The sequence below is a fragment of the Dioscorea cayenensis genome, chromosome 13 (genome assembly GCF_009730915.1).
Source record: "Dioscorea cayenensis subsp. rotundata cultivar TDr96_F1 chromosome 13, TDr96_F1_v2_PseudoChromosome.rev07_lg8_w22 25.fasta, whole genome shotgun sequence".
In the NCBI taxonomy this organism is placed as follows: Eukaryota; Viridiplantae; Streptophyta; class Magnoliopsida; order Dioscoreales; family Dioscoreaceae; genus Dioscorea; species Dioscorea cayenensis.
The window spans coordinates 5435942-5447036 of NC_052483.1; the positions used below are offsets into that span (position 1 = coordinate 5435942).

Here is an 11095-nt window from a genome sequence, read left to right on the forward strand (position 1 = left end):
CAAAACGAATACTTCACCAGACATTTATAAATAAAATGAACTTGCACCCAGAAATAAGAAACAAATATATCTCAAATAAACCAAAATTGAATCCAAAAACAACATTTACTATATGAAACATTTATATAGAAAAAGATTATGTATTTGCCCCATATCATTTTGCTAATTGAGGAAGTATGAACAATAATAGTATACAAAGCGTGCTTAGTGGCCATTCATAATATTTATTAAATCAACCAGGAACCGATACACAAAAGTTCAAATTGAATTTCAGTATTTACTCTATCATCTCAACTGCAGCACATGCACCAGATTTCCAGAAAACATATATTAAAATTAAGAAATTCACAATTCCAAAATTCAGATCAAGCACTTGCAAAGCATTAAATCACAAGTCAACAATGATACACCAATACAATGACCAAAAAATCGCCAACAAATCAAATCAGAGATATCAACAGAGATCAAACAATGAGGAAAACATTAAGCAAAGATATCAAACCAAATTACTGAAATTTCTATCAGAAGCAATGAGGAGAACATCAACCAGAGATATCTCCCTATATACACACCCCCATCAACAAGGCAAACATCATGTTCGACCATCTACAAACTAGGGTTCCGATGATGCATGAGAAACAAGAGTGAGATCGGATCAAGAAGTAAAGGGAGGAGGACGAAGAGGAGGAGGAGATGATCGACTGACCGAGCCGCTGGGCTTCGGCTCCGATGGGTGCTCCGCTGGAGAAAGCGTGATCGGGGCCGAGACTGCAGATGATGGCCGGGGAGAGGACGACACTGGTGGTCGGAGAGGCGGTGGAGAGGGAGAGAGAGTTACCGGTGCCGGCAGCTGTCGATCTCAGCACGATACCGCTGAAGAAGAAGAAGAGACCAGGACCGAGAGAGAGATAGAATGGAGAAACGCACGCAAGACAGCCCTCGACTTTTAGGCATAGAAAAATATTCCGACTCGATGGAATATTTTTATGCCGATTTCCCACTTTATGGCATAATTTTATATGGTAAAACAGATACCCAAACAACCATTATGCTATAATTGTGTGAAAATATCAAAATATGCCATAATGTACGGATTATGGCATATTTTTGGCCTACCCAAACAGGCCCTGAATACAATTGTTATATTGATCGAAATATGACATTTTGCCTCACTCTCCCCAATCAATTAGTCTTGGTTCCGTCCCTGGATCCGCATAAGGACTCCTTTAAACTTTTTTAACGTTAGAGGGCTAATAAAATAGAACGTTAAAGATCTAATGTTATCTTAAAACTTAGATAAACGTAAGAGAAGTGGTAAAAGTTAGTTGAGTGATAAAGAAAATCTTATCAATAATAATAAAAGATTAAGTCGAAATTAAAATTATATTATTAAATAAATAACTATAAAAATATCATTTGATAATTCAAAATACTTATCCCAAATAAATATTATCTTTTGAAATATATTTACAAAATACATGATATGTAAATAGACAAAATTACCCTTTATATTATAGTTATATATTCTTTTTTTAAAACAGACTTTGTTTTTTTTTATTTTTTTTCCTTAATGATTTATTTATCAGTATATTTTAAATTTTTAAAAATAAATGACCTATAAAAAGTGTCCACAAATTTATAGATCGCAATATCACAAACTTGCAAAAAATTATAGTTAATATCTATTTTCTTAGAGAAAATCATATATAAAATCATCAAATATGGAATAAAGCTAGAGTATTTTTTATCATATCCTACTTGTTTCATCCTGACTCATAGGATTCATTGTCATGTGACCGGCATGATAAAGTGAGCCAATAGGATAAGACTATCATATCTTATTAGCACACCAAACAAAGGATAGTAGCAGGATATGATAGTCTATCATATCGTTTTTATCATGTCCACTAAACGGCCCTAAATCTTTTTTTTTTATCATGTCTTATTTTTAATTTCTCTAGTTAAATGATTTTTTTTTCCCCAAATTGATTTTGATATGATCTATTTATTTTGCTATATTGTTGACTTTGTGTATGTTTTCTCTAAAAAAGAATAGGTATGAATTATAATTTTTGTAAGTTAGTGATATTGCAATCAATATATTTGTAGATTATTTATAGGTTATTTATTTTTAAAAAATTTAAAAGAAACTAATAAATCTACCGTAAATCATTAATAAAAAATTCAAAAAAAAAATCTATTTTAAAAAAATATATATATAACTATATTATAAAAGATAATTTTATCTATTTACATGTCATTTATATCATATCTTGTCATTATTCGGTCCACTTCAAACGCAAAATAAATAAAAATAAGCTATCTAATGACTTATTCGGTGCACATCAAACATAGGATAAGATATGAACTTATTATACCAATATCTTTTTTTATTTTTATCTACTCCTCATAGCATATCCATCCAAATGTATAACTAAAAATAATTTTAATAACTTTCGTAATTTATTTTATTTTTTTAATGTATATTAGTCAATCTTTAACAAAAGTACAACAGATTAACCAAAAGGTCCTACATAGATATAAAAATAAAATGCAACTTTCATAACTCACTCCTTAACTATGTAAACATATTATTATTTAGTATGCATTTATAATATATTTGCTTGTTAAATAATGAATTCCTTACGTTTTACAACTACCACTTCAACATCTTCTTCTTGTTATTATTTTTATAAACACAACAAAATGCAGTATAGTGAAAAGGCTGAGAATTCATCATTTAGCTCATATATCTTCACATATTTAAATTATAAATCCACTCACAATTAAAATCTATTACCATTACTACATCCAGCGAAACTTAAGCTCATAATTTAAGTTTTCCACACCAATATTTTTTTTTTTTATAATAGATTCAATATCGTTGGTCACGAACCTTTTAGCAACTTCTAATTAATATTATTGATACATATATTAGAATATTAAAAACTATGCATATGAAGTGCTTAAATGCTTTACTTTCAATGATAACCAATAGGGTGTTGCTTCTTTCAGAAGAGGGATAGGTCCCAAATAATTTTGTTTTATGGAATGCTGGTCCCACCGAGCATGAACTCAGGACTTTCAAACATTTAAAGTATGTTACAATAATTAACTAAAATGATTCATATACCTTTTTAATTTGACAATAGCCAACAATAAATTTACTGAATAAAATCAGGTAGGGATAATTTTATCCCTATTTTATAGCCACAAATTGGTCATCATTGACTTTCATTTTGATTCATTATGGACCTTTTTTTACCACTTAAATGAGTCATCTAAATTGACACCATTTACATATATATAGGTACATTGTTTTTTTTTTTAAAAAAAATCTTTAACAATTCTTTAAAATTCTAGTTCCCACATTTGAATATATATATATATATATATAAAATCAAAGTGAAATTTATAGCATAAATCAAATAAAATAAGTTTAACAACAACTAAGCTATCATAAAATTGTTTCTTTAATAATTAATAACACTTGTAACATAGAAGTCTAGCTAAAAAACAAAATAAGTAAATCTTATATTTAACTTAAATGTTCTATATTTATATTATATTAATAAACCTAAAATACAAAAATTGCATATATATATATATATATATATATATTAAAACTTGATAAAATTCAATATCAAACCTTATCTTTCCTTCACTAACCCAAACAAGCCAAGCTTGGCTCATTTAGAACCCTAACCCTAAAAGCAGCACAATATTTTTCCTCACCTGTCATCATGATTACACCATTCAACTGTAGCATGAAACCAAAGAAAAAGTAACACTTACAAAATTATCTGAAGATGGTCCTCACAGGTGCTGAAGAATTTTATTTTATTTTCCCTTCCTCATCACAATGCACATGATCATCTACCTTTGAAGCTGGACAATCTTCCAAAATGCAATGATGCTGGTGACATTTAACTGCTGACAAACAATTTTGATGAGAAATTATTTTGAGGTCTAACCCAATTTTCAATCCAATCACCAACTTACTGAGAGGATGATTATATGTCTTTACCTTCATTGGCCACGATAGACAGAACGATGAACTGAAGTCATGAGCTTCATCGGTTTTCTGGCAGAAGTCATCAATCTGCAACTTGAAATACAAGCAAAGAAAATGAGTATCATGTCTTCACAAATGAAAGCATATAGAAGAAGCCACCGAAGCATAATGTTCGAGCACGTCTCTCTGTTAAATCAAGCCAAAAGAATACATTAAAGATAAGTAACATATGGATCCACATTTCACAAGTTTTGTCTAATGGTATAACTGATTTCTAAAATGGTTTTCATTTTTCACCAATTAAGTTTGCACAAAAGGAAAGACTTAGAATCCCAAAAAGATTTAAAAAGTTCAGAATTAAGTGACTTTAAATCAATCAATCGAGTTATTTGATGGAAGTCCAGAAACCTAACATAATACAAGTACAACGGTTCATGTCAGTGCGTGGCTACATAGTAATTAGATACATCTGTTTTTTTGTCAATGACAGAAGGATGATATTCACATGCATAGCTGCAACATAAAATATCTAGTGTCACTTTGTTGGTGCAGACAATGATTATGAACAATAAACATGTATCAAACACAATCATAAGAGGACTTATTCTAGTCACAGAGAAGGGCCAAAATTGTCAACTACATAAATAGCTTCAAGCAAGCATCATGCCACATAGCATTACTACATATCATAGTGTCCACAAGGGAAGTTCCAAAAATGAGTCAAAGATTTCAGATAATTCTTTTTGTGCCGGTCAAGAGACAATGATAAAATTAGAATGACAAACTACACTTCTGAGGGATTTGGCTGACAAAACATGTACATATGAACAGGATGAAGAAGCATCACATGTTTCATTCATAAGATCTATATGAAAATGAAATAACTCGAAATTTCAAGTTTCCAAAAGTAGAGTCCAAGGCATCAAGGAATAATTGATAGATACCGACCGTTGCATAAGAACTGGTGAAACCAAAGCATTGAATTTTGCATACTCCTGCCACTCTGAACAGGTGGGCTTGCAGGCAAGATGACAAATGCTGCCACGAAAGTCATTTTATTTCCATGCGTGTCAATAGTTGCATTGTAATTACAAAAGGGTGTCAGCAAGAAGTCTGTATATACACCAAATTTACATGCTAACTGGACCTAGTAACAGGAGGGTTTACTGTTAGTAATCTACAAGTCCCTCAATGTTTATCCTGCTATTCCAATTCACTCTCTGATACAACCTCCTCTGGAAGTTCAAAAGCATCGATCTCCGCAAAGTAGGCTTTCTGTTTTTCAACAAAATCTTGAGGCAATACTGGTTTTTTAATGGCTTCAGGCACCCTAATCCGGGGCTTCTGAAAATTGTGAACAATAGGGGAATTTCAGAACATAAAGCAACACAATCAACAAACAAAACAAATGAACCTTCTACTTTGATGTAAACAGAAAAGAAAACACAAGTGTAATGTCTCAAAGAGATTGGTTATGAAACCAAGTATCATCAGTTATCACAAAATCAATTCATACAGATAAAAGATATCGTTAACTTATTTGAGGAGCTTCTGATGACAGCAGACGAAACTCCAAATTTTCAGGTAATATACATGACTGATGATCATTGTTGTCAATATTCATTTAAGCTAAGGTTTTAGCTCTGATGTGTGAATTCTAGCCATTATTACATCATGGCTTTCGGTTTCAATCAATTTTAGGAAAAGATGACATTCTAAAACATCAATAGAGTGATAGACATATCAATAAATATATGGAGATACACGGGGAGAACAAATAGTAAATGAACAAGCAATCAGTTGCTCCAATCAAATAAAGTGGGTCTTCCCTAGTGGAAACAGATCTAAATTTATTTTATCAACTTGGTGACCAGTCCACCAAATGATGGTAATTGAATTTTAAATTGCACTACTAATCTATTGTTCATAATGCAATCAATAGATCAATTAAGGCACTTCACTATATTTCAAGACAAAATCGAGTCTAAGTTCAAATGGAATGGTTATATCCACTCGGATGAAATCCCAAACTGGATTGAGCAAATGAATTTGAATTTCTCTTTAACTGTTGCTGATTAAGTTGCTAGATTGTCTTCAATTGTCCAAAAGCAAACATCTTACTCTCGAATTATAGAAAGAAAAGTGTTTTCTACCGGACATGGATGTTGAGAAGTGCAGCAAAAAAAACTTAATATTGAATATAAGATATGCAAACATGTTATTTACAGATGATATTTGACGATATACAATAACAGTATGAGAAACGTGACTATGAAGTTAATAACTAACCTTCTTGGGTTTCCCAAGAGGAACTGAAAAGGACTTTGCCTGACGATGATCAACACGTGCACTCTCTAACTTCAGCCTAGTTGAGAATGAAGGCCATATCAGAGGATGGTGAATGCATAAATATTTTCCAAACACAGTCGTTAGCACTTTTGTCTAATCATGCAAAATAAAGCCTTTTATTTTCTTACCAGAATATCCACACCAAAAACAACACAGTGATAACAAAGTGAACATAGGATAATCGTGAATTATGTAGTGGTTTCCCTTCATCCACGATTCCATTACAAGGCACACTAAGATGGAGGGAAACCAACTAACGTTGTTCATATTTAAAGTGACATTCTTCAAACAGGTGTAACTTGCTGCATAGATGTTCAAGTACACATTTTCTGTATTTTCGACCTTCTTGTATAACGCTATCCTATTGGAAATTGAATTACAGATTACTTGCATGCTGCACAAAAATAAAAATGAAAACTATTGAATTTAAACTAGAACTTGTCAAGATAAATTTAAACTAGAACTTGTCAAGAAAGAAACCTTTTTAGATAATGTGTAATGGCTAATAATAGAGACAATTGGTGGAACAACAAAAAAAAAAGAGCAAAACATGAGCACAAACCTCATGCTACTAGTTCTTCCTAATTGAGTGCAATCTGAGCTTGATGCAACTGCCAAAGACTTCCCTTATAATCCTTTTCAGTTGGTCTCTGGTGTGTGTGTGTGGTGTGGAACATGTTTGGTCCTTGACAAGATCTGCAATTGCAGGAAGGAATATGTGAATTCATAGAGAAAAAACTGTTCTACTAGTCAAAAGAAGCAGAATACATGGATTGCTAGATTTTAGCTTTCAAACAAGAATCATGAATTAACAGAAGAAACAAATTTGATCTTTATGCTCCATGCCAACTCCTATAGTAAATAAAGCACTAAACTAGACTATCCAAACTGAAACAAAAAATTCCAGTGTAATATGAAACCTATAACATACACATGCTTACTTCATTAGATGCAAGGTAAAAATAATAGTAACATAATAATAATAACACCACCCCAATATGATACACTGAATTTAAACTTAAGGGAGTTGTGTCTGCAGTAGACAAAAAGACATAATCTCTTGCCATCTCTCGCCAGATGTTATTATAGTGCTTTAGAACTGTTTTCCAGCAAATTTCTGAAGCAATACACATAAAAGGAAGTTCCTTGTCCACTGGCCTGACTTCTACTATTATGTCTTGAGCTATCAAATGCATCAATAGTGGCACATTGTTGAAATCATAATAGTTTATCAATTTTTGTCAACCTTCATGTGCTGATGATCTTGATTGTTATCAATATAATTTTTATCTTAAACTGTTGTGATATCCCCAGTTATCAGATTGTAATGTCAACTTATGATTTTTCCCCTTGAATTGTGAGATTTGGACTTCCAAATATAAAGCTATTGTTTTCATCACGGACTGCTTGCTGATTAAATACTTGATTATAGACACGTGACAAGTGAGGTTGATATAATCCATATTAGTTGCCCAAAAGATAAGTAGTGTAACTTGTGGTTGAACTCTTAGCGAGTAACAGGCATCGCATTTGGCAACCCATTACAATACAGCCAAGTTTTATAGGATACTGTTACAAAGAAGAATCATCATCCTGACTAATGGTTTGAAAACTTAGATTTCCCATCATAGACTAAAAAAACTTGTTGTTCAAGAATAGCCTACTCCTTGCATCAACAACTCCTAGAAACTAAACATAAAGATAGAAATTAATTACCTGAATCACTTGAAATGCCACTAGCGTGGGAAGTGGGCCAGAGATTTTGGACCTTCTTGTTCTTAGCAGCATTGGAGATAACACTAGAAGGGGTTTTAGTTAAAGGCGACATCTGGGATAGAGCGATGGAAATGAGCCAGCGGGGGCCAAGCCATTGGTGAGATCAGAAAAAGGTTTTCTCTTGGGTTGATTTCTCAGCCTCTCAGATTTGCGAATTCCACTCAATTTGCCAGAGGGCATGGTTTTTGGTCCTACACAAAGAAATAATCAACATATGATAACTCAATAATTTTGGATGAGCTTGTTCAGTGAAAGAAAAAAACTAAATGTGGCAATTCATATTAGCACGCCAATAATTATTTGATTAAAAATACCAATAATTTGTTTAGATATTAAACATTAAACAAATTAAATAAAAAAAATTAAACAAACCAAGTCAGCAATCATATCACTAGACATTTTATCAAGTGGGCAGCAACATTTTCATCTAGTAAACTAGTTGCCCAACATATTTGTCATGGCCTATGGATTTCACTTTTCAGATAGACCGCAAACCCCCAACCTGGAATTATCATAAACATATCTCAATTCAAATCAAACTGTTAGCTATCACATGCAATCAAGGAAAAACACACAATCACAAAATTAACATATACCCCAGTCAACAAATTCCATATCAATTCATAATAATACAGATCATAAAAAAATATGCAATAAATCAAAGATGAATTTGTAAATAAGAAAAAAAAAATTAAAACACTACAAGAAAAGAAACTCAATGAGTCAGGAACCACACAAACAGATAAGATGAAACAAATCATAAACTGACTATTTAGGACCATTAATAACCTAAACCAGAAGAAAACAATTCCAAAAGACATCGTTTTTCTCGTAAATCAACAGAAAATTAAGCAAAATAGCACATATATCACAAAGATCCAAACCTTCCTCACTCCCAGCAGTGTTCTCGACCATGTGGCACTTTTCCCGCTTGGTCTGGAGGATCAGAGTCACCCTGGGGACGTTCCCATCGTTCCGGCACTCAAATCGTCCGCTCTCGCATCAGGAGACCTTGCCGTCATGTTTACCCTCAAATCGCCGGCACTCACCTCCGTGGACAATGTCGTCATACTTTTTCCTCAAATAGCCGGACCTCTCCGGCTGACCTCGCCATCGTTTGGGCCTTCGGATCGCCGGGACTCGCCGGCGGAGACGATGCCGTGGTCGAAGAAATCATTGGCAGCCGACGGCGTTGGAGTGAAATATTTGAACTGTTAGGGGTAGAATTGGAAATTAGTTTTATCTAGAAATCTCTGGATTGCTTCTTTGGAAAGCTTGAGACTGTTTACCACGTCGAGACTAACATTTTTGGAATATATATATATATATATATGAAAAAAAAAAGATTATTTAAGTAAGTTGAACAGATTTAAATCTAAACCGTTAGATCATCATCCAACGGTTGTTTATTTATATATACACTGTATAATTTTTTACTGTTTAGTATTACAACACTGTAAAACATAATTTTTACTATTACTATGATAATAATTACGGATTTACGAGTAAACATCCCATCGCTTATGGGACGTCCCTAGTATAATAGCTTATATATATATATATATGTATATAAGGACTCATCATTTAAATATATCCTTAAATTTAAAAATCACGTCTGCGATGAATTCAACGATTAATTCATAAACATGGGGCCCAAACAAAAATTATCATATTGATATACATAGAATTATATATAGTAAATATATACAATATTTGCATAAGTAATAGTCATTAGATTATTATCCAATAGTTGTAAATAAACATCCTGATGAACCGTTATTTGCGCATATAAATAAATGAGTTAAACTATATATATAATGAAAATGAATAGGTCTCAATATAACATTTTTATTTTAATTATCAAAAATAACCCAAGTAAAAATTTATTTTACCCCTATAGATTTTTAAAACATCACATCAAACTTAATCATCACTTTGGTTATGAGCTTACCTTTTAAAAAGTACTAAAATATTGGTTTTTATATAGCGATGCTTATTTTTACTCGAATCAAATCGAATGACGCATGGACGCCAACTCGTCATCCACATCCTCATTCATGTCATTATTTTTTTATATAAACTTCAAATTTGAACTTTAAAAATTCTTAAATATTTAAAATTAAAAAAATTATAAAACAATATCTAAAATCATAAACCCAAATACTACAAAATCTACAAACTAAAAATCTAAAATTTTAAACCCTAAATAATAAATACTAAACCCTAAACCCTAAATCCTAAGCTCCTAAACCCTGACCCTGATCTTATGCCTTCTAAACCCTAAACAAGAATCACAAACCTCATCGGGGTTTGCAGATTTCTAGTTTATGGTTTACGGAGTGAGATTCTGCTTTATCATTTCATATGTTTATCTTTTTACGATTAAATGTTTAAATTTAGGATTTAGATAATAAAGAGAAATTAAATTTTAAAAAAAAAATAAAGAAAGAATGATGTAGATACTGACATGGATGTCAACTTAACATCCACGTCATTCGGGAAAACTATTCGGTAAAAATATCATTACTCTTTTTTATAACCACCCTTCTTTTGAAAAAAATCACACAAATAAAATATTTTTGTTTTTTAAATAATTTTTAAGTTATTATTAATTTTTAAAAAGTTATATTTTTTTATCCGTATTTATTTAAGAAAAATATGTTATTATTATTATTATTATTATTATTTATACATTTTCTTTGTTTTAAAGCCATTTTTAAAAATATTGTTATTTATTTATTTATTTATTATTATTATTATTTTATTTTTATTACTATTATTTTGGTTGAGTAAGTTGTTTGTAATTTAAACAATAATAATTCCATTCAAGAATAAATAGAAAATAGTTAAATATATCCATCACTTTTATATATTATATATTTTTACCCAAACAAGTAATTTTAGTTTGTATAAAGAGCATAAATTTTACCTAGTAAAATTAGGATTTTTGTCCAT

General features: G+C 31.3%; 1 long non-coding RNA gene across 1 annotated transcript; it reads right to left on the reverse strand.

The window, feature by feature from the left end:
- Positions 1-3856: 3856 nt before the first annotated feature.
- LOC120274825 lies at positions 3857-6995 on the reverse strand. The gene is made up of 5 exons (XR_005540999.1): positions 6927-6995; positions 6305-6380; positions 4964-5359; positions 4028-4102; positions 3857-3930 (listed from the first exon to the last, which is right to left on the reverse strand). It is a non-coding gene; the product is annotated as an uncharacterized LOC120274825 (long non-coding RNA).
- Between the last annotated feature and the right edge of the window lie 4100 nt (positions 6996-11095).